The 497-nt window shown below is 36.4% G+C and overlaps 1 protein-coding gene across 1 annotated transcript in view; it reads left to right on the forward strand.

The window, feature by feature from the left end:
• Nucleotides 1–497, forward strand: part of SH3YL1 (SH3 and SYLF domain containing 1) — a 49,715-nt gene that overhangs the window by 48,078 nt on the left and 1,140 nt on the right. The window lies entirely within an intron of this gene.

Raw genomic sequence — 497 nt, forward strand, 5'->3', positions numbered from 1 at the left:
TCAAAAGTAATATATAAAAATTAATAGCTGTCCTATTTACCCAGCACAACCAATTAGAAGATGTAATGAAAGGAACATCTCTATTTTAAAAAGCCACTAAAAATGTTAAATACCTAAAAATAAACAAAGTAGGAAACTTGTGAAGACTTTGAGGAAAACACTCTGACAGACTCTTACACGAATGGACCAGCACAGACAGCTCTGATTAGAAACCTCGCCAAGACGTCAGGGTCCTTAGGCGAATCGGTTTTCCCTAAAGAGCGACTGTCCCTCCCAGGTTCTGAAGCTTCAGTCGGTTAACGGGGTGGCATCTTCTCCTGTTATGGGTGCGATAAGCATTTTTCTGTTTGAGGGTTTTATTTAACTGTATCTGTTTATTTTATCTGTTGTTAAAGCTTTTCTTTTTATTTCTTACTGATTTGAGGGGTTCTTTATATATTAGGGAAATAATCACCTTTTCCTGTGATACAAGTCTTCTTCTAGCTATTGTTTTTTGA

This window comes from Propithecus coquereli, unplaced genomic scaffold (genome assembly GCF_000956105.1).
Source record: "Propithecus coquereli isolate 6110/MARCELLA unplaced genomic scaffold, Pcoq_1.0 Scaffold625, whole genome shotgun sequence".
Taxonomy (NCBI): Eukaryota; Metazoa; Chordata; class Mammalia; order Primates; family Indriidae; genus Propithecus; species Propithecus coquereli.